Source organism: Pan troglodytes, chromosome 11 (assembly GCF_028858775.2).
Source record: "Pan troglodytes isolate AG18354 chromosome 11, NHGRI_mPanTro3-v2.0_pri, whole genome shotgun sequence".
In the NCBI taxonomy this organism is placed as follows: domain Eukaryota; kingdom Metazoa; phylum Chordata; class Mammalia; order Primates; family Hominidae; genus Pan; species Pan troglodytes.
This window is the reverse complement of record NC_072409.2, coordinates 47,142,811-47,165,119: the sequence shown is the minus strand read 5'-3', so window position 1 is coordinate 47,165,119 and position 22,309 is coordinate 47,142,811. Positions and strand designations below refer to the sequence as shown.

The window sequence follows — 22,309 nt, the reverse complement described above, 5'->3', positions numbered from 1 at the left end:
GCAGTGGAGCAAGTCTTTCCAAAGGGCTGGTTTGTTTAACCTTCAGGAAAGAAAGCCTAATGGCAGTTCTCCAGGGAGGGGGTATTACAAGAGATGTCTGACCTCCCATCCTGTCATGGCTGAGATTTTCCTTGGCCAAAAGGAGGTCACAGTTGTCCAAGTCAGTTGGCTTAGCACTTCATTTTTATTTCTCAATATAAAAAATGTTACATTATCTCCTTTCTTCATTAACTGGTATTTTTGCTCCACTTTCAATTTTTTTTTTTCCTGATATAACTGGTATTTGTGCTTTAAAATATTTTATTCGTCATTCTGTCACATTTCTTTGCAACAAAATGTGTATGCAAATTAAATTAATTTTTATTAAATTCCCTATAAAGTGCCAAGTTTAAAAGTTTTCTTCTGGATTGAATTTTCATTACAAGTATTATTAGCTGACAAAAGCAAAAATATATTTCAAATTTGATAACTATTAAATACTAAATATAAACTTTTATTAGACATGCATCACAATGAGATAGATGGGACTACCTTCCCTCCTCTCATTATTTCATATATTCATGAATGAGTATTATTTACTGCTAGAGTGAGGCAGGATTTACCATCAATTTTACTCATGCTGAGAAAACCTTTTCACATAAACAAGGAAGATGTTTACTACAGCAATGTCATTCCTTTAGCACTCTGGTGAAAAAATCACATCATAATCAAGAAACATCTAACAATTTCCCAACAATTCTAGTAAACTGTCTTCAAACTATGTTGAAAGCAAAGAACCAGAAACTGCCAGAATAAGAATCTCAGCTGAAATTCTCAACATTAATATTTTAAAGGCCTCTTTTTTGGCAATTCATAGGCTTTTTTCCCCTCCCTGGAGCAACAAAGCAAAGATCAGGAATAACTTTCCATTGTGGAAGAGGCAACTATGAAGAGAAAGAGAACTGGAACCTCCAGTTCAGCCTGAAGAGTTTTATGACAGGGTACACGTTATGTATTAGACAGATCCTTTATGTATTAGACAGATGTGTGCACCTCCTGAGGCCTAGAAACATCCCAGCCCCAGCCAGGGGATCTCTGTTTTTAAGTCACATCAGTCAGAAGTCAGTTGCCAGGTCATATGGAATGCAAAGTGGCTGCACATCCACACACTGCCTCCAGTACACGGCATTGTCATACTTGCTGTGATGACTCACTTTATGTGTCTACTTGTCTGGGCCACAGGGTGCCCAGATAAAATACAGTTTCTTGGTACGTCAGTAAGGGTCCTTCTGGATGACTAGCATTTGAATTCGTGAACTGCAAAGAAGCAGCCCTTCCCATGTGGGTAGCCATCATCCAATTCCCTGAGGGCCTCAATAGAACAAAAGGTGAAGGAGGAAGGAACTGGCCTCTATTTTCCGCCCCACTGCTAGAGTTGGGACATCTCATCTCATCTTCTCCTGCCCTTGGACTAGATTTACACTGGCTCTCAATTTTCCGCCCCACTGCTAGAGGTGGGACATCTCATCTCACCTTCTTCTGCCCTTGGACTAGATTTACACTGGCTCCCATGAGTCTCAGGCCTTTGGACGCAGACTGAATTACACCACCAGCTTTCCTGGGTCTCCAGCTTGCAGAAGTAGACTGTGGGACATTTCAGTTCCATAATCCCGTGAGCCAATTCCTCACAATAAATCTTTTATATTTCTATTGATACTATTTATCTGGAGAACCCTAATACACTTATTAAATTGTGGCAATCTAGTGAATGAGAAATGGTAATTTTAAGTTGCATTTTTCTCAGAAGTAAAAGATGAAATGCTTCACAAAATTGTAGGGGGTTATTATGCAGTGATTAAAGTCATGATTTCAATCGTTCCAATTTTTGTACATGTGGTGCCAATTTGAACACCCTGGTCTCTTGATCCCACTCCAAACAGGCTCTTATTCTCTCCAATAAAGCCAAATAATCAGGTCAAGATAACCAATGATTTCCATGTGGCTAAATCCACATCTTAACCTGGCAAGCAAATCTGGATAAAGCGGGGATTCTCCTGAGTCCTGGAATATCTCCAACTAGGACCAGGAAACTAGTCTGTTTTCCTTTCCCGCTGCTCTTACGTGGTGGTTGTCAGGGGTACCCTAGCTTCGTAAAATGAGCTGGAAAAGACTCTCTTTTTCTATTTTCTCAAAGAGTATATAAAGACTGGAATTATCTGCTCCATGAATGCTTAGGTGTAAATGTAACATTCTTCTGAAGTCATTGTGGCCCGGTGCTTTCTGTGTGGAAAGATCTTTAACTGATGCTTCAATTTCCATATTGCTCTGGTATTACTAGTTTTCTATTTCTTAAGTCAGTTTTGGTTAATTTTTATTTTCTAGTAATTTATCTATTCCACCTAAAATCTTGACTTTATTGGCACATTCTTAACATTATCTTACCAGTTTAATCTCTGTGGAATTTATATCTATGGCTCCCTTTTCCAATCTGAATATTGTGTATTTTTTCCCTCACTCACAATTAATCTTGCCAAAAGTCTGACTATTTGGCTTTTCAAAGAAGCAGCTCTAGGCTCTATTATCCTTACTACTTAATGTGTTTTCCATGTCATTAGTTTATGCTCACTTCATTTCCTTTCATCTACCCTATTTGGGTTATTCTGCAGTTATTTTTTCACTTAAGGTACATGCTTAGTTTATTCATTTTCAGCCTTTTTTCTTTCCTGAAGTCCAACCTTAGCTATCTTATACAATTTTTAAAGTATTTTTTGTTAGCATTTAGTTCTGAATGCTTTCTAATTTCCATTAAGATTCATTTGTTGAGCTGTAAGTTATTTAGAAGTTATCTTAAATTTCCCAATGTAGGGGACTTTTTCTAATTACGTTTTTTGTTAATGACTTCTAACTTAACTGCCTGTGGTGACAGAATGTGGTCTGATGATAGCTGTCCTCTGAAATCTGTGGAGGTTTTATGGCCTAGCAGATGGCTAATTTTCATAAATAGTCCATGTGTGCTTGAAACGAATGCCTAGTCATCAACCACTGTGGATGAATGTCCACACAGGTATATTACATTAGCCCTCAGTAGACCAGGAAAAGTAACCAACACTCTATCAGCTGGGGCCAATGGACTCCTTAGATCTTTATTTCATATTTAGGTCAATTTACAAACAATTTAAAGAAAAATAATAGTGAAAAAACAACTTTATTAGAAATTTTAGTAAAAATTTAAACATAACAAACCCACGTTGCTATTTTATATTTTCCTGGCATATGCATATATATGTATATACACACACACACATACAAACACATACATATTATAAATATACAAATATATACTCACATACATACATAAACACATCTGAAAAAGGCTACATCATTTGAACGAAATTGTTAACAGACAGAAATAAACCTGGATTGGCCAGGCATGGTGGCTCATGCCTACTCCCAACACTTTGGGAAGCCAAGGCGGGTGGATCACTTGAGGCCACGAGTTTGAGACCAGTCTGGCTAACATGGCAAAACCCTGTCTCTACTAAAAATACAAAAATAAGCTGGGCGTGATGGTGCACACCTGTAAACCTAGCTACTCAGGAGGCTGAGGCACGAGAATCACTTGAACCTGGGATGCGGAGGTTGCAGTGAGCCGTGATTGCACCACTGTACTGCACTCCAGCCTGGGTGACAGAGCAAGACTCGGTCTCCAAAAAAAAAAAAGAAATGAACCTCCATCACACAGACTCGGTCTCCAGAAAAAAAAAAAGAAAGAAAGAAAAAAGAAATGAACCTGGATCGCACAGGTTTATAAAAGCTGAATCTAGGTTTCAAATACATCTCTAGCAGATCATCATTACTGTCACTACTTCTGGTTCTTCTTGGACTTGCATTGTAGAAATGCAATGTTTTTGAAAACACTGATGGCTCTTAATTTAAAGAGGACAGCCATATTCTTTGCTCCCTAATTGCAATATACTTTCATTTTTAGATTTATAAACATCAGTCAGAATGATCAAGCCAATGACTTGTTTTCATTTCTATGCCATCTATTTCCTTCTTATCACCTTTGTATACACAAGGGCCTTCAACACATCATTTACAAGCTGTATCAAGTAAATGTTCACATATAAACATCATATGAGATCCAACAATACTATCGCACATCCTCTTGGCAAAATGGGATGGTCCCTCCCCACTGCCCACAGAGCAGAGATTATTTCTCTGTTATTTACTGCTATATCCTCAACAATACCTGACACATGGCAGGCTCCCTCTAAAAAATATTATATACATGAATTAATTAATGAAATTCATGTGTTTTCTTTGTAGTTGAGACCTGATGAAGAGTTACAGTAAAAATGCTTAAGAGGTATGAATACTAACCATTTACCTTAACATCCTCTCCAACTTACCTCCTCCTATTTCCTGATGGCAGCCTTTTGTTCTGGTGCCCTCCCAACTCCCCACAGTCCATATACTTTGGAAGAAGATGGATCTACCCCCACATCCAGGAGTGGACTATGGTTAGTTTGAGCTAACCAGCATGGTCCATTCCCCTAAGCAATCAAATCAAGCTCAATTGAAAGGCTCCAGCTTGGATTGCAGCAGAGTATTCTCTTTCTTTCAAGAGAGTCATGCATGGATATGGGGCCCAGAACTGAAGTTTCAGGCCACCAACCCATATATAAAGCTGGCAAACAGAGTAAACTATAGGAATTTCAGAAAAATTCAAAATGACTGGATTCAGGCAATCCTAACAGGCTTATAGTTTAAGTCAATTTGTGAAAATGCTTTGTTAGATGGAGGTGAGAGCTCATTATCTAACTAGATGACATATTAGAAATGATTACAAATTGGTTCTGCTTCAGTCCACATCTGTTCTCAAGGGAAGGAATTGATTGGTGGAGATATAAAATTAGCTCTAATGATTACAGAAAGTTTCTAGGTAATGTCTGGAGAGGATCAAGTGAGATTAAGGAGCATGACCTTCTTGGTATAACATGACTACTGTCAGAGCTTCTAGAGCACTAGATCCTCAATAAGAATACCAACTTGTAAGTGCTTTCACTCATCTCCTCATCCAGAACCTGCACCCACCTTTTACTCCAATTAAATAAAAAATTTCTATCTTGGAAACTCACCCAGTAAAATTTTACCTGCCCATTTGATGAAAAGGACTATTCTGCCACAGGATTTCTATCAGAATTCAAGGCTCTAATAAATCAGATGTCACTTTTCCTCAAAGTGAAGTGTCCTTTCACTAACCAAAACCAAAACCCTCCATTTCTGTCCAGCGTCTCAGCCCCTCTTGAAGGCCTACTTCGAGGCTTCTTTCTGAAACATGATGACACCTCTCCCTCTTCAATAGGATCAGATTAGTTTCATCAGCATGCAAACTATAGTAACACCTCCATCGTGAAAAAGTCTCATAGATCCCTCATACACTTCCAGCCATCACTACATTTTAATGAACTAACAGAGACTGATTTCTAGGAGGTACTTTTTTTTTGGCAGGGGGACAGAGTCTCGCTGTTGTTGGCCTAGGCTGGAGCACAATGGCACGATCTCGGCTCACTGCAACATCCGCCTCCCAGGTTCCAGCAATTTTCCTGCCTCAGCCTCCCGAGTAGCTGAGATTACAGGTGCCCACCACCATGCCCTGCTAATTTTTGTATTTTTAGTAGAGATGAGGTTTCATCATGTTGACCAGGCTGGTCTCGAACTCCTGACCTCAGGTGGTCCACCCACCTGGGCCTCCCAAAGTGCTGGGAAGAGGTATTGTTAACTGCAAAAACTAAAGTGCAAGAATATATATAAAATGCTACTAGCATAAGAAAGATTGGAAATAGTTGAACAAATAGGTATAGCCTTAATTTTGCAGACAGAAACATGAAGGATAATCTAGAAACTAATGAGACTCACTAACACCCTCAAGGGTGGGAACCGGAGGGAAGAGATTAGAGGGAGGAAGTGGGTACTGACACTTCTATGATTATATCTCTTTGAATAGTTTAGACTTCTGAAACCATATTAATATTTCATATATCAAAATAAAATAAATAGGAGTGAGGAAACCTAACATTACCTCTAATGAATAAAACACAACCACAATAAAGAAATAACCTAAGTAACTCTTCACACAATATGTTTAGTATTGTATATTACAGTATTACATACCTTCAGTCCAAAGATATAAAGTACAGCTACTCCTTGACTTGCAATGGGGTTATATCCCAATAAACTCATGGGATGTTGAAAATATCACAACTGGAAAATGCATTTTACAGATGCTCCTCAACTTAAAATGGGGTTACAGTTTCTACTGAATGCGTATCACTTTTGCACCATCGTAAACTGAAAAATCGCTAAGTCAAACCATCATTAAGTGAAGGACTGTACCGTCAATAGGTAATAAGCTCTGGATAAAAGGTATGTTTACCACAGTGGTATGGATCAGCAACTCTGAAATTACTTTCAGTACGTTACAGGATTGAGCAAATGAGTCAATATACTGCAGGTACTACAAATATGGAAAGGGAGAAGGTAACAATGAACCCTGTGGTGATAAACTGGAAATGGAGGTAACAATATAAACTCATGGTTTTCAACATGTAAGTACAGAAATGGTTGTAAACGTGTGTGTGAATATGTAATGTAATTTATCTACTTATTTCTTAGGTCTCTCTTGAGAAGCAAAGACACCCATGTAACAGTGAGCACATGTTGTACCCAGATCTTGGTTCTTCAATACCATTCCCCACTAATAGGAACTAAGTACTTGCACCTGTGGCTGCAATGGAGTAACTGGTACTGGATCCCCTCCCTCAAAATATATGAAATGGCTCAGCTATTGATCAACAGGCAGTAAAAGACTACCATCTGGGATCCTGTGACTGTCCCTGTTTTCTTCCTGAAGACACCTGACAGACTGGTAGAAGGCAGGGGTACCCCAACAAAGCACTGTGGTCTTGCTGATCTGAGATCAGCGTGCAGGGAGGCTGAGGTGGCTGGAATTTACAGGGCAGATAAATGGAAAGGTGGGGTAACCTCTCAGAGGAAGAGCTCCAGTAAAATGCACTAGGGTTCCCTAATGCTTAGGCTGAACAGTAAACTCCCAATTCATAGAAAATTACTAGAGAAAGAAAAAACAACCAGGGAGCTATGAAATGAACAAATCCTAGAGATTACACTGAGCTGAAAGGCATTCATGCTATGACCAGCAGGAATAGAGAGAACTTGTCAACACCTATGTCCAGCTGGACTGATCCTCCAGGACAGTAACTACCTTCTGCAGCAAAACCACACTGAATAAGAAAGATACCTAATAGGCATGTGTCCTATCTGTCACAAAACAAAACCAATTGACAGTTATTTCACATAATTCAAAAGAAAAAAAATTACCAAATGTTTACAGTCACAAAAAGGTAACAAACATAATATCCATTAATATAAAATTTAATGAGTAAATAATACTGGTATTAATCATGTTGCCTTTTTCTTTAGAGAATGTAAAAATATTGACTACCTCCATCTCTTTCAACCTTATTTTACCCCGAAAAGCGATACATTATTCAAATGAAACTTCAACTCAGGGAGTTTTTAAGAACCATAAACCTCAAGATCATCCTAATTGGTACTGGCCTTCAAATCTAGCATTCACCCAAATGACACTATCACTGAACAAAATACTTCTCAAACTATGAGTTGTACAACTGTTTCCAGATCACTCACCAAGCACACAAGAAAAAATGAACATTTTTATTTTTATGTCAAGAAAAACAGCCTCCATGGCCAAGCCTCTCCAGCTTCTTCCTGCAAAGCCCAGTGTAACTGACCCCTGCTCCTCCAGCTGGAACAAACAGAGAAAACTGGAGTGTGAACCAGAAGACAGCAAAACACAGCCTGCAGGCCAGTCTGCACTCAGCTTTTATATCTTTTCTAAGGGTTGTAAAGATAAAACAAACAATATGTGACAAAAATTGTTAAGAGGCACACAAAGCCTAAAATATCTGGCCTTTTACACACAAAATTTACTAACCTCAGTCTAGACTAATGCCAGTTCCCAGAGAAAGCCCTGAGAAGGCAAACTACTACTGAGTATCAATTTCCAGAAGCAGACTGACAAAAATCTAATTTTTGAAGTCTCCCTTTCTAACTGCCGGAGCTCTACTCAAGCTGACCAAAGTTCTAGAGCTGAATTCCACTCCCCTGGCCTCATGCAAGAGGGGTCTCCTGCAGGAAGGACCCCTTCCAGCCTCCCACTGCCCACAATGCTCACCTCACCACATAACTGGGCAGCCTTGGAGAAAGGGGACTGAGAGAACCGCCTAGGCTCTCTGACCAGCTGCCCACCCATTAGGGGGGGCCCATTCTCTGCTCACCCCAACAGAGGCAGCTGTGCTCCTCCAAGACATCCCTTGTGGTAGCAGGTGGGAGAGAGAACTTGAAGTCCATCTGGGAACACATCAAAGCCATATCTTTGAAACAGGTTTAACGGTAAGTCATAAAGCTAATGTTTTAATCTCCACTGGTTAAATTTACTGGTACCCTAGATACAACCTTCTATTTATAAGACTGACAATATCTCAAGAACAAATCACTCTTCTTAACCACACAAGCCACCTACGCATGCTCTGTATCAAAGCTTGTTTTATTTAACCATGACATTTTGCCAATGTTACTTCCTCAACAACCAAAATGGTTCACAGTCATCCCATGAACTATTTGCTAAGTGCCTTCTATGGGCCAGGCACTGTTCTGGCAATAGGCCTCTGTCCTAATGCCGACGAAAGGAGCTTATCTGCGGGGGAGGCTGACTGATAATCAATAAGTAAAAAATAAATTCAAAAACAGAAACGTTCAGAGATGAAGCTAAAATAGAAAAATGTGATGGAGGCTGGGGGAAGCAGGGAGACCTGCTTTGGTTTAAGTGATGAGGGAACAGCTATCTAAGATGACATTAGAGCAGAGGCCTTTCTGAACACAAAGAGAACACTGAGCACAACGAGTTGGAGAGAAGAATGAGCTTTGTCAAGCAGAGAGAGTAAGAAAGGCAGTGGGAAATTGGTGGGAAAAGGCAATGTGGCCAGAGTAGGCGAGACCTGACACACTTGGTATCAGTTTCCTGGTGCTGCTGGACAAATAACTACAAGCTTAAAGGGATTACCTGACAATTCTAGGCCAGAAGTCTAAAATGGGTTGGCAAGGCTGCATTCCTTCTGGAGGCACTAGGGAAGATGAGCTCCCTTGCCTTTCTCAGCTTCTAGGGGCTGTCCACATTCCTTGGCTCATAGCCCCTTCCTTGCTTCTCTCCAACTTCTGCTTCCTGTTGTCATTTCTCCTGCTCAGAGTCCTCCTGCCTCCCTCTTGTATGAACCCTTGTCTTTACATTGGGCCCAGTGGATACATCAGGAAAATCTCCCCATCGTAAGATCTTCACCTTCCTCACATCTGCGAAGTTCCTGTTTCCATGTAAGGTTGCAGCATTAGGACGTGGACAACTTTGGGGGTCATTTCTGCCTCCCACACACTTTATTTCTGAACAGTGTCTGAAATAGCAGAGTGATGTGATCCATTAACTTTTTTAAGATCACTTGGGCTGCTGTGTGGGGAAAGGGCAAGAGTGGAAGCAGATTAGTCAGCAGGTTATTACTAATACATATTTCCTATTCCTTAAAAAGAAAATCTCTACAGATCCTAAAATATTATACAGGTAGGCTTTTTAAAAAATGGAATTAGAGTCAGAAATGAATTAGCAACAACCAATCAATCATTACTTACACAGAAAGGGCACGAGTACTCTGAGTCATTTTTAACGGCATCTCTGACGTGCTCAAATGAAAACATTAAAATTTAAGTGCAGCTGACCTTTGAACAACATCAGGTCTACTTGTACACAGATTTTCTTCCACCTCTGCCACCCCTTTGAGACAGCAAGACAACCCCTCCTCTTTCTCCTTAACCTACTCAACATGAAGATGACAAGGATACCTGTGTGATGACCCACTTCCACTTGATAGTAAATGTATTTTCTCTTCCTTATGATTTTCTTAGTAACATTTTCTTTTCTTTAGCTTACTTTACTGTAAGAATAAAGCATATAATACATATAACATACAAAATGTTTGTTATTCAACCCTTTATGTTACCAGTGAGGCCTCCAGTCAACAGTAGACTATTAGTAGTTCAGTTTTTGAGAAGTCAAGTTATAGGAGGATTTTCAACTGTGAGGGGTGGGGGCAGGGGTGCAGGTGGAGGTGTCATCTCTCCTAACCTCTCATGTTGCTCAAGGGTCAACTATAAGAAAAGAAGGGCCTCAAATCAGTTATCTAAACTTCCACCTTAGGAAGCTAGAAATAAGAGTAAATTAAACCCGAGGCAAACAGAGAGAAGAAAATAATGAAGAAATCAATGAATAGAAAGAAAAGCAAAATAAAAAAAAGGAAACCAAAAGCCACTTATTTGAAAAGATAAACAAAAGTGACTAATGTTTTGCTAGTATTTAAGAAAAAAGACACAATGTATCAATATCAAAAATAAATAATCAGACATCGGCCAGGCACAGTGGCTCACACCTATAATCCCAACACTTTGGGAGGCTGAGGCAGGCGGCCTTGAGGCCAGGAGTCCGAGACCAGCCTGGCCAACATGGTGAAACCCCATCTCTACTAAAAATACAAAAATTAGCCAGGTGTGGTGGTGCATGCCTGTAATCCCAGCTACTCGGGAGGCGGAGGTTGCAGTGAGCTGAGATTACACTGCTGCACTCCAGCCTGGGTGACGGAGCAAGACCCTGTCTCAAAATAAATAAATAAATAATCAATCAGATATCATTATAGATTCAATGTAGTAAAAGGATAAGGAATAATATGAACAATTTTATGGCAATTAACTTGAAAACTTAGATAAAACAGAAATTACCAAAACTCACTCAACTTAAAAGACACAAATTACCAAAACTCACTCAAAAAGAAATGTAAACCAAAAATAAAATTCTGAGTTCACCAACTGACTGATGGACCCTCCCCTCCACCAAGGGCAATCCAAAGCTAACCTGAGAAACTAGTTGAGGCCATGATGGAAAGTGGGAGTGGGAGTAGGACATTCTTCATTATACTCTCCTCCCGTTGGAATTCAGGCACAGATGACCAGCATTACCATCAACACAGGACCTGAAGACTGACAGAACAGGCCCTTTAAGTCTGACAAGAAACATTTACAATCTATTTTCTCTGAAGCTTCCCACCTGAAGGCTTCATTTGCATAATAAGAACCTTGGTCTCCACAACTAAGACACTGCCTTCCACTGATTCCAGGTCTTTAGATAAATTCTTTCAACCAATTGCCAATCAGAACATCACTGAATCTACCTATAACCTGGAAGGCCCCCTATCCCTCACTGCTTCCAGTTGTCCTACCTTTCCAGACTGAACCAACGTACATCTTACATGTATTGATTGATGTCTTATGTCTCCCTAAAATGTATAAAACCAAGCTGTAGACTGAACACCTTGGGCACACATTCTCATGATCTCCTGGGGCTGGTCACTCATATTTGGCTCAGAATAAATCTCTTCGAATATGTTACAGAATTTGACTTTTCAAACAGAAGTAACTCAAGTAGCCCTGTATTTATTAAAGATATCAAATTCATAGTTACAAATCTTCCCACAAAGAAACTTCCTAGACCAAATGACTTCGTTGGTGAATTTTACCAAACAATTAAGTAAGAAATAATAACAACTATGCAAACTTGTTCACGGAAATAGAAGGAAGGAACATTTCCCAATTCATTTTATGAGACCAGCACTATCCTGATACCAGAACTATAGACCTTACAATAAAAGAAGGCAAACCAATTTCCCTTATGAAAAGTTACAAAATCCTAAAAAACTTAAGCAAATCAAATCCAGCAATATATAAAAAGGATTAACGATCGAGAGGTCTGTTCCAGGAATACACAATTGTTAATAACTGATAATCAATCAATCATTCACCATATTGACAGGCTGAAAAATAATACGAGAATCTTAATAGATGCCAAAAAGAGATTTGACAAAATTCAATACATGTTCATGAAAAAAAAAAATGCCTCAGCAAACTACAAATAAAAAGAAACTTTTCACCCTGATAAACTGCATCTGTGAAAAAACTACAGCTAACATCATACTTAGTAGTAAAGGACTGGATGCCTTCCCCGTAAGATTGAGAAAAGACAAAGACGAACACTCACACTGCTTTTAGTCAACTCTATAATGAAAATGTAATGGATATAAGAAAAAAAATAAAAGGTGAACAGATAGGAAAGGAAGAAGTAAAACTATCTTTATTCACAAATGACTTGACTACCTTTGTAGAAAACCCCAGAGTATCTACAAAAAAGAGTCCTAGAAGTAAAAAGTGCATTTAACAAGGTTGCAGGATACAAAGACAATATACAAAAATCAATATACTAGCAATATACTAGTAATAAAAAATTGGGAGTAAAATTAAGAAGAAATGCCACTTACAGTAACATCAAAATATATGAAAAACTTAGAAATAAATTTAACCAAACATGTCTAAGACCTGAACATGGTAACAGACAGTGCAGTATTGGCATTAAAAATACCCAGAGAAGGCCAGGCGTGGTGGCTCACGCCTGTAATCCCAGCACTTTGGGAGGCCAAGGCAGGTGGATCACGAGATCAGGAGATCGAGACCATCCTGGCTAACACGGTGAAACCCCATCTCTACTAAAAATACAAAAAATTAGCCGGGCGTGGTGGCAAGCCCCTGTAGTCCCAGCTACTGGGGAGGCTGAGGCAGGAGAATGGTGTGAACCCGGGAGGTGGAGCTTGCAGTGAGCCAAGATCACGCCACTGCACTCCAGCCTGGGTGACAGAGTGAGACTCCATCTCAAAAAAAAAAAAAAAAAGTACCCAGAGAACCCTGACATAACTCACACATATACTGTCAACTGACATTTTAGACAGGTCCCAGAATAATGTAATGGGGGAAAAGTTGGTCTTTTTGACAAATGGTGCTGGGAGAATTGAAAATGCAACAAAACAAAAACCCCAAAAAAAGCCACCTGTGTATAAAAAAAAATACTTGGTCGTTTTTATTCCAGGTTCCTGGCCCAAAGCTCCTAAAACCCTCAGAATTTCCTGAGTGATAGAGTGTCTTTTGTTATTCCTAACATGCCCTTCTCAACCAAACCTGAGTTTATGCTAATGAAGTGACTCGTAGAGGGCCCCTAGATAGCTCCAGGACAGGCGCCGGTCACCAGAAATATCAAGCCATGATCAGAGGGTTAGAACTTTCAGTGCCCTACCCACACCTTCAGGGAGTGAGAGGAGCTGGAGATTGAGCTCAATCGCCAATGGCTAATGATGTAATCAATCATTATGTAAAGAGGCCTCCATAAAAAATCCCTGAAACAGGGCTTAGGGAGCTCCCAGGTTAGTGAACACATGGATGTTCTGGGTAAGTGGCACACCTGGAGAGGGTATGGAAGCTCTGCAACCCTCCACCCTAACTTTGCTCTAAGTACCTCCTCCACTTGACTGTTCCCCAGTTTTCTCTTTTATAATAAACTGGTAATAGTAAATAAAGCACTTTCCTGAGTTTCATGAGATGCTCTAGCAAATCCCATTCCTGAGACCAATTATGACGTCTTTTTTTCTAACACCACTTCTGACACCAAATGTCTGAGGGTTTCCACACCAATTCTAACACCAAGCGGGTATCCAACAATTCAGTTAAATTCTGCCACCATCCAAAATTAGTGGGATCCCACAAGTTAAGGGGTCCCACAAGGCTGCCCTCACTTCAGATGCAACTCACAAGTCCCAGGGGCAACCCATATGTCTGAAACAACCAGCTATAGATTTGGGGATTCCCCTAAACTCCTCAGGTTACTTAATTCACTAGAATGACTCAGAATTTAAAAAAAAAAACAAACACACAAAAAACACTTTATTTACTATATGCAACTCAGGAACAGACCAATGGAACAGATGCATAGGGCAAGGTATGGGAAGAGGGAGTACAGAGCTTCCATGCCCTCTTTAGGAGTGCCAACCTCCTAGAAAATCAATGTGTTCACCAACCTAGAAGCTCCCTGAGCCCCATTTTTTGTTTTGTTTTTTTGAGACAGGGTCTCACTTTGTCACCCACGCTGGAGCACAGTGGCACAATCACAGCTCACTGCAGCCTCAATATCTCAGGCTCAAGCAATCCTTGCACCTCAGCCCCCTCAAGTAGCTGGGATTACAGGAATGTGCCACCACACCCAGTTAAGAGGGTTGTTTGTTTGTTTGTTTGTTTGTTTTGGTAGAGATGGGGTTTTGCCATGTTACCCAGGCTGGTCTCAAACTCAAGCCATCCACCTGCCTCAGCCTCCCAAAGTGGCAGAATTACAGGCATGAGCCACCGTGCCTGGCTCTGAACCCCACTGTTTAAGGGTCTTTATGGAGGTTTCATTACCTCCATAGGGAGACATGAATGACTAAATCACTGGCCACTGGTAACTGAGCTGAATCTCTGGCCCCTTTCCCCTCTGGGGGGAGAGGGTGCTAAAAGCTCTAATCCTCTAACCCATGGCTGCTTTTTCTGACAAGCCGCCCCCCCATCCTGAAGCTATCTAGGGTCATCTCATTACACAACAAAAAGTACTTGGACCATTCAGGAAACTCCCAGGGTTTTAAGAGCTCTGTACCAAGAACAAGGGCAAAGACCAAATATATTTTTTATTCTCTTTCACAACATATATAAAAATTAACTCAGAATACTTCAGAGTCCTAAATGTAAGATATAAAAACTACAAAAGTATTAGAAAACAGGAGAAAATCTTTGTGACTGTGGGGTAAAACAAAATTTCTAAAATTCACAAAAAGGTACAAACCATAAAAGGAAAAAAAAAGATACATCAGTCTTCATACATGTATACATACGTAACAAACCTGCACATTGTGCACACGTACCCTAGAACTTAAAGTATAATAAAAAAAAGAAACAATATGTAAATTTTAAAAAAATCAGTCTTCATATAAAAAACTTTTGTTCTTCAAAACAAATTATAAGGCAGAAAAAAGGCAGGCCATTTAGTGGAAGAAAACTTACCAAATATAACAGATAAAAGTCTTGTATCAAGAATATAAAAAAAAAAACAAAAAAAAACCTCATACAACTCAATGAGATGAGATTCTAAGAAAAACATTGGGAAAAAATTCGAATAAACAAGTCATCAAAACAGATATACAGGTGACACATATGAAATGTAAACTAAAACTACAATGAAATATGACTTTGTATCCATTAGGATGCCTACAATTTTTAAACCTCATATTATCAAGTGTTGGTAAGCATGTGGAACGCCTGAAACTCTCATCCGTTGCTAGTGGGAATGCAAAATGATACCGAAAACAGTTGGCAGTTTCTTACAAAACTAAACACACAGGATAAAACCAGTAATTCTACTTCTGACTATTTACCTGAGAGAAGTAAAATTATGCATTGCCAAAAAGGTGTGTGTGAATGGTCACAGAAGTGATGCATAAAAGCCAAACGATGGAAAAACCCAAATGACCATCACCTAATGAATAAACAAACCGTGAAACAGTCATACAATAAATACTATTCTCAGCAATAAAATAAAATACATGCCAATAAAATGAAACTAGTGAAACATGAATATGGATGAAGCTCAAACCATTACGTTAAATGAAAGAGGTCAGACACAAAAGACTACCCATAGTATGAGTCAATTTATTTTAAAAATTACAGAAGATGCTAAACTATGAGCAGCAAGGAGATTAGTACTTTCAGAGATCAGGGCAAGGGAAGGGGCTTGACTGCAAATGGACACAAGGAAACTTTTTAAGTAACAAATATGTTCTGTATCATGATTCTGATCATGGTTTAAATACCTGTCAAAATTCATCAATTATACATTTTAAATTGGTAAACTTTATTCCAAGTAATTCATACCTAAATAAAACATTTTTTATTCCAACAAACAATATATGACAACAAAAAAAAAACAAAACCCTATATAGCTAAACTAATACAAACTTGTTAAACTACTACAAATTTGTGGTATCTATCCCTTCACGTTACTTATCAAACTCTCTGAAGGACTAACAGTTAAAAACATAAATATGACAATCTAAGATTCTGAAACAACAACGGCCAGGTTACTTCATAGTCCAAGGTGCCCACACATCTATCCAGATCATGACATTTTTATCCATATGAACAGCACACAACATTCAATAATGCATGTTGACAATTTTAGTGACAAGTCAGTCTTTAGTCATAACATAATTTACTAGAATTCAAAAGCAGAAGCAAAACTACCTTTACTTTTTTATAAAACCCACACTGGTGTAATTCAGTGAAACAATTTAGGGTTCTACATATAGCAATCAATTACCAAGAATTGTTTATCATATATCTTAGGAATTTCAAAAGAAAAAATCCTCACTCTCAGTAATTTCTCACAAAATTTCATTTCAAAAATGTTCTGGTAAAAACAATGCATGTGCACTTTGTTACTTTGAATTAGAAAAGTAAAAGAACAAAAATAAACAGATGACGGTGATTTCACATTTACATCCAACGCAGCAGCCCAATCAGACTTCTTTAGAATTTTGTGATTGGCAAATATTAAAATTTTAACTACATAAACATTTTGAAATAGCAGAATTGTTTTGACTTGTGTGTGTGTGTATGTGTGTGTGGGTGTGTGTATGTAAGGCAGAGAGACAGACACACACAGATACACACACACACACAGAGAGAAGAGAGAGGGAGAGGGAGAGAGAGAGAAGGTAAACTAAAAGTGATTAAACAGTTTTTAGAATATGTAAGGAGGCAGCACACATTCAGGCCAATCTCACATAATCCATGTAGCCAATGCTTCACAAGAAGCTTTGACTAACAAAATCATATTTCTTAGTATTCTAAGAGAAGTACAGGCAAGCCATGAACCCAGAAGTGGTGTTCTAATCTACAAGAAAGAATACACAACAGTGATTCCCAACCTGAAGGGTATGACTGTGATCACACATTTACATCCAATGTAGCCGGCCAACCAGAAAGACTTTTCCAGAATGTCACGATCAACAATATATTAAAATTTGGAGTATAGCACACCATGTGAAAACACATTATGTATGGGAAACACTGTCTGTATCTGTGACAACTATGACATATTTTTATCTGTATTTACATATTACTGTGGTTAATAGAAACATCCATTTTAATACATTACTGTAACAATGACATTTTGACATTACACACCTTCTCAATGTAGGGCCACTAAAATGTCTAAGTGTATAAAATTTTAAGAACTTTAAAGAGACACCTCATATTCCTCCTAGGTTCTAGATTAGAAACCACAGTCTAAGAGAAAACTCTATCCTAACTTTCAAGAGAAGCAGTTTCAGCTAAGCCACCACCTTTAACCAGGTCTTTCACTTCACGGGAATTCTATAAAATTAAAGGGTCTGAATTATTCTATAGGAACTCTTTTAGTCTAAAATTTATCTTCTCAAATGTTGTAACGGGTCGGGCACAGTGGCTCGCGCCTGTAATCCCAGCACTTTGGGAGGCCGAGGCAGGCGGATCACTTGAGGTCAGGAGTTCAAAACCAGCCTGGCCAACATGGTGAAACCCCGTCTCTACTCAAAATACAAAAATTAGCTGGGCATTGCGGCAGGTGCCTGTAATCCCAGCTACTCGGGAGGCTGAGGCAGAAGAATCACCTGAACCTGAAAGGCAGAGGTTGCAGTAAGCAGAGATCATACCACTGCACTCCAACCTGGGTGACAGAACATGATTTCATCTCAAAAAAAAACAAAAAGAAAGTTGTAACAACAATTTAGGAACTCAGTTAATATCCCAATTTTAGTTTCCAAAAAAAGAAAAATACACTAATATACTTTGTATTTTTCAAAATTATTTACTTTGCATATATTTGCTTAATATAATTTGTTAATATAACGAAGTTATTTCAGAAAGTTTGAAGACAGAAAAAATATCACCTTTAATCCATGATCTTTTTTTTTAAATTTTTTCAAACAGGGTCTCGCTCTGTCACCCAGGCTGAAATGCAGTGGCACAATCACGGCTCGCAGCTTTGATCTTCCAAGCTCAAGCGACTCTCCCACCTAAGCCTCCTGAGTAGCTAGGACTACAGGCACGCACCACCATGCCTGGCTAATTTTAGTATATTTTTGGAGAGACAGGGTTTTGCCATGTTGCCCAGGCTGGTCTTGAACTCCTAGGCTCAAGCCAACTGCCTACCTCAGCCTCCCAAAGTGCTGGGACTACAGGTGTGAGCCACCTGGCCCATGAACTTATTGGCAGACATAGTTTACACAGCTACAGTAATAATGGCCATAACATTTTATATACAACTCTCTCTATGCTTGTAACAGGTATTTTCCACACTCTATGTATATCACTTTATAAGTATAGTATTTATATGTCTTTATATGTATGACTTTAAATATCTACTTAACATTCTAATGAGTGCATCGGTATATAATAAGTTACTTAAAGAGAACATCCTGGTAGAGTCCTTAGAAAATTTCATCCTTGTATAAACATCATTGAGTATATATACACAAACCTAGATGGTATAGGCCAGGGGTCCCCAACCCCTGAGTTGATGAATGGTACTGGTCTGTGGCCTGTTAGGAACCAGTGACACAGCAGGAGGTGAGCACAGGCAAGGGAGCATTACTGCTTGAGCTCTGCCTCCTGTCAGATCAGCAGCCGCATTAGATTCTCGTAGGAGCACAAACCCTACCGTGAACTACGCATGCGAGGGATCTAGGTTGCACGCTCCTTATGAGAATCAGGCTGAGGTGGCCTGATGATCTGAGATGGAACAGTTTCACCCTGAAACCATCCCCTACATAAATAGGATATATGGTATAACATATTTCTCTTAGGCTACAAACCTGTACAGTGACTGTATTGAATGCTGTAGGTAACTGTAACACAATGCTAAGTATTTATATGTACCTAAACCGAAAACGTACAGTAAAAATACAGTATTATAATCTTATGAGGCTGGGCACAGTGGCTCACCCATGTAATCTCAGCACTTTGGGAGGCCTAGGCAGGTGGATCACCTGAGGTCAGGAGTTCAAGACCAGCCTGGGCAACATGGTAAAACCCCATCTCTACTAAAATTACAAAATTTAGCTGGGCATGGTGGCACACACCTGTATCCCAGCTACTCAGGAGACTGAGGCACGAGAATCGCTTGAACACTGGAGGCGGAAGTTGCAGTGAGACAAGATCACACCATTGCACTCCTGCATGGGTGACAGGGAGACCCCGTCTCAAAAAAATAAAAACAAATAATCTTATGGGACCAGCATTGTATAATGCAGGCTACTGTTAACCAAAATGTTGTTATGGAGCACATGACTGTATTTGTGTATATATATACATATATATAAAATAAAGTAAAATACTAGGACAAAAATAATAATTATTTATATTAGGGGATGAATAAAGTAGAGGAAGTAGGGTTAGAGAGAGTTCTCTCTGTATACATTTTCATACATTTTGACCTATCATGCTACTTTTTTAAACTAAAAATTGATTTAAAAACTTAAAATGTAAGTGAAGTACTTAATAATGCTAAATAATAGGTAGATTTCTGAGAAGTCAGAAATCACTTGGCCCAACCTCCAATGCAATGTAGGAATCTCTTTAATGTTTATCTGTTTTCCTAGCATTTTAGAAAAAAGATGTAGCCAAATTTACTATCAGTAAATAAGAGAGTGGTATGAGACAATTCAGAGAAGCTGCTTATTATATCCCAACCATTCCTGAAAAAAATCAGTGAATTAAAGCACAGTTTAAAGGCTGATTAATTCCAGCAAATAAATGCTGAGTCCCTGTTGTTTGCTGTGTTCTGAGAATGTAAAAGATGATTCTCAAAGAATAAGAGGAGTTCCTATGCTCAAGAAATTTGAGGCAAGACCATTTGCTAAGCTTTAAGTATTTAGAAATGAGCAAGGTATCACTGGAATACAGTATTAATATATACAGAGAAACCTTTGTGGGAGAAGAAAAAGAAGAGGGAAAATGATGACTTTCAAGGGATGGAGAAGAGGCTAAAAGGATAATCAATAAACGGTACACTGTGTTTTTGAGGTTTCTTTTTTTTTTTTTTGAGCTGGAGCCTCACACTGTCGCCCGGGCTGGAATGAGGTGGCGTCATCTCGGCTCACTGCAACCTCTGCCTCCTGAGTTCAAGCAATTATCCTGCCTCAGCCTCCTGAGTAGCTGGGATTACAGGCACCTACTACCACGCCCAGAAAATTTTTTGTATTTTTAGTAGAGACGGGGTTTCACTATGTTGGCCAGGCTGGTCTCGAATTCTTGACCTTGTGATCCACCCACGTCGACTTCCAAAGTGCTGGAATTACAGGCATGAGCCACCGCGCCCAGCAGAGGTTTCTTCTAATATTACTACTTTGGAATACAAATTAAAGCTTTAATTATGTGAAAGACCACATTCTTCAACAATAACTGATAAATGTGGCCTGATTAAGATGTTTATACTAATATAGGCTGTAAGTTTAAATATTCTTTAAATAATGTAAAGAGATTTTATTTACCTAGAATTTTATTTCATATGTACATGTTAAAAGACAGACCTCTTTGGGAGGCCGAGGTGGGCGGATCACGAGGTCAGGAGATCGAGACCATCCTGGCTAACACGGTGAAACCCTGTCTCTACTAAAAATACAAAAATTAGCCAGGCTTGGTGGCGGGCGCCTGTAGTTCCAGCTACTCGGGAGGCTGAGGCAGGAGAATGGGGTGAACCCAGGAGGCGGAGCTTGCAGTGAGCCGAGATCGTGCCACTGCACTCCAGCCTGGGTGACAGAGCAAGACTCCGTCTCAAAAAAAAAAAAAAAAAAAAAAGACAGACCTACTGGTCAGCTTATAAATGTAAATACATGTAAAAAAGAGGTCATGTGTGGCCTGTAATCCCAGCCCTTTGGGAGGCCGAGGCAGGTGGATCACCTGAGGTCAGGAATTCAAGACCAGCCTGGCCAACATGTTGAAACCCCGTCTCTAGCAAAAATACAAAAAATTAGCCAGGCGTGGTGGCGGGCATCTGTAATCCCAGCTACGCGGGAGGGTGAGGCAGGAGAATCACTTGAACCCAAGAGGCAGAGGCTGCAGTGAGCCAAGATCGTGGCACTGCACTCCAGCCTGGGCAACAAGCGTGAAAGTCCGTCTCAAAAAAAAAACAAGAAAGGAAAACCTTTCGGAGAAATCTGAAAGAACAGTTCCATCATATACACTGAATTACTAAAAGAGAATGATATGCCCCAATTTTTCTATAATTAAGACACTGACTTTTGTTGACAAAATACAGTCACAAATCTTGAGTTAAAAGATTATCCTGATTGTACGAAAGTTTAAAAGCACATAAAGCAAAGTAAATAGATTAAATTAACTTGTTAAAAAGTACTCAAGACTAACATGTTATTCTAATAAACAGCATGTGGTATATTATTTGAGGACATTTTGCATGTCCTCAAAAAGGCAATCTGTAACAGACATCCACAAACTGTGCTAAAGCATTAAAGCTTTTTTCAAAGTATATTCCTAATGCAGAAATCTAGAACAAATGGGCTGCAAAAGAATATGTAAAATAAAAAGAATTCCACCAGTAACTTTAGTGCAATAATTATAAAACCTACTGCCAACAGAAAAACAATGCCAGGATGACCACTAACACCTATTTTTAAAATGTTAATCTGTCTTCACAACATTGATATCACTCCTCAAAAATTCATATAATTGGGCCTTCTTTAAAAACCCTAAAGCTACTCTGTATCTTCCCAATAAGCCATCCAATGACCTTTAGAGAACCTCTCAACCATCAGTCATGTGTTACACTCCTTTACCTCAAGATCATATTCACCAGGTGAATATGATCTAGACATAAGAATCCTAATTCTCTTGATATAAGTCTTTCACATTGTTTAAAAAAACAAAGAACTCAAAATATACATAAAACCCTTATAAGCACTCCTACTAAGCAGACAGTATTACTCACATTTGACAAATGTAAAAACAGAAATCTGTACTGCATAACACCATAACCCTAGCAGCTGGGAGTAATAAACCTACACTCTTTGGTTACTCAACTGGAATTAAAACTAATTCTTTTCGGTATCCTACATTTTAAGAAAGGTATTAAGGAGGCAATAAAACCTTATCAAAAGCCAAAATACACTGCATATTTCTAAATATCACACTATTCTGCAATATTTTAAGGCAGAAGCCACAGAGATTGAAGCTT

General features: G+C 39.1%; 1 protein-coding gene across 10 annotated transcripts in view; it reads right to left on the bottom strand.

Annotated features, from left to right (window-relative positions):
- AUH (AU RNA binding methylglutaconyl-CoA hydratase) overlaps nt 1-22,309 on the bottom strand; it is a 150,873-nt gene that overhangs the window by 119,171 nt on the left and 9,393 nt on the right. The window lies entirely within an intron of this gene.